Source organism: Penaeus monodon, chromosome 34 (genome assembly GCF_015228065.2).
Source record: "Penaeus monodon isolate SGIC_2016 chromosome 34, NSTDA_Pmon_1, whole genome shotgun sequence".
Taxonomy (NCBI): domain Eukaryota; kingdom Metazoa; phylum Arthropoda; class Malacostraca; order Decapoda; family Penaeidae; genus Penaeus; species Penaeus monodon.
This window is the reverse complement of record NC_051419.1, coordinates 12,035,435-12,036,217: the sequence shown is the minus strand read 5'-3', so window position 1 is coordinate 12,036,217 and position 783 is coordinate 12,035,435. Positions and strand designations below refer to the sequence as shown.

Here is a 783-nt window from a genome sequence, read left to right as displayed (position 1 = left end):
ACACTCGAAAGGAAAAAAAAAACAGTTCAGGGAGCCAAAGAAGCACGAGGTGAAAACGCATCCCGCGCTTCATCTCCTAAAACGGTTTTATTTCAAGCCGGAGTTAAATCCACAGACCCGCGCTCCGGACTCCAGGAAATCCCCCTCGGAGACCTGACGCGGCTTTTGTTCTGGGGGGGAAAAGGGGAGGAAGAGGAGGGGAAGTAAAGAAGGAGAGAAGGAGGAAGAGAGGGGAAGATAACGGAGAGAGGGGGGAAGAGGAGGATTAGAGAGGGAAGAGGAGGAGGAGGAGGACTAGAGGAGGAAGAGGAGTAAGAGAGGGGAGAGATAAAGAAGGGGAGAGGAAGGAAGAGGAGGGGAGGAGAAGGTTGAAGAGAGGGAGGAAGATAAAGGGAAGAAAGGGGGAAGGGCAAGGGGACGGAGAGGGAGAGGGGTAAAGAGTGGGGAAGAGAGGGACAAGAGAGGGACGAGGTGAGGGGGAAAGGAGTTAGACGAGAGGGGGAAGAAGGGGGTGGAAAGAGGGGGGAGGGAGAAGAGAGGGCGGGGAAGGGAGGGAAGAAGAGGGGGAAGGGCGGGGAGAAGGAAGAAGACGAGAAGGAAAAGAGCAAAGAAGGGATAGGAAGAGAGAATGAGAGAGAGAGAAAATACAAGGGCATAGAGAGAGGGAAAAGCGAAAGACACGAAAGAGAACGAAGGAAGAAAAAGGAATACCAAAAGCAAGAAAACAAGGAAAGGAACCAATGAGAAGCCGAGTGAGGGCGAGGGTGTGAGTCAACCGCGAGA

At 53.1% G+C, this 783-nt stretch overlaps 1 protein-coding gene across 1 annotated transcript in view; it reads right to left on the bottom strand.

The window, feature by feature from the left end:
* LOC119594816 (indian hedgehog protein-like) overlaps nucleotides 1–783 on the bottom strand; it is a 99,252-nt gene that overhangs the window by 28,723 nt on the left and 69,746 nt on the right.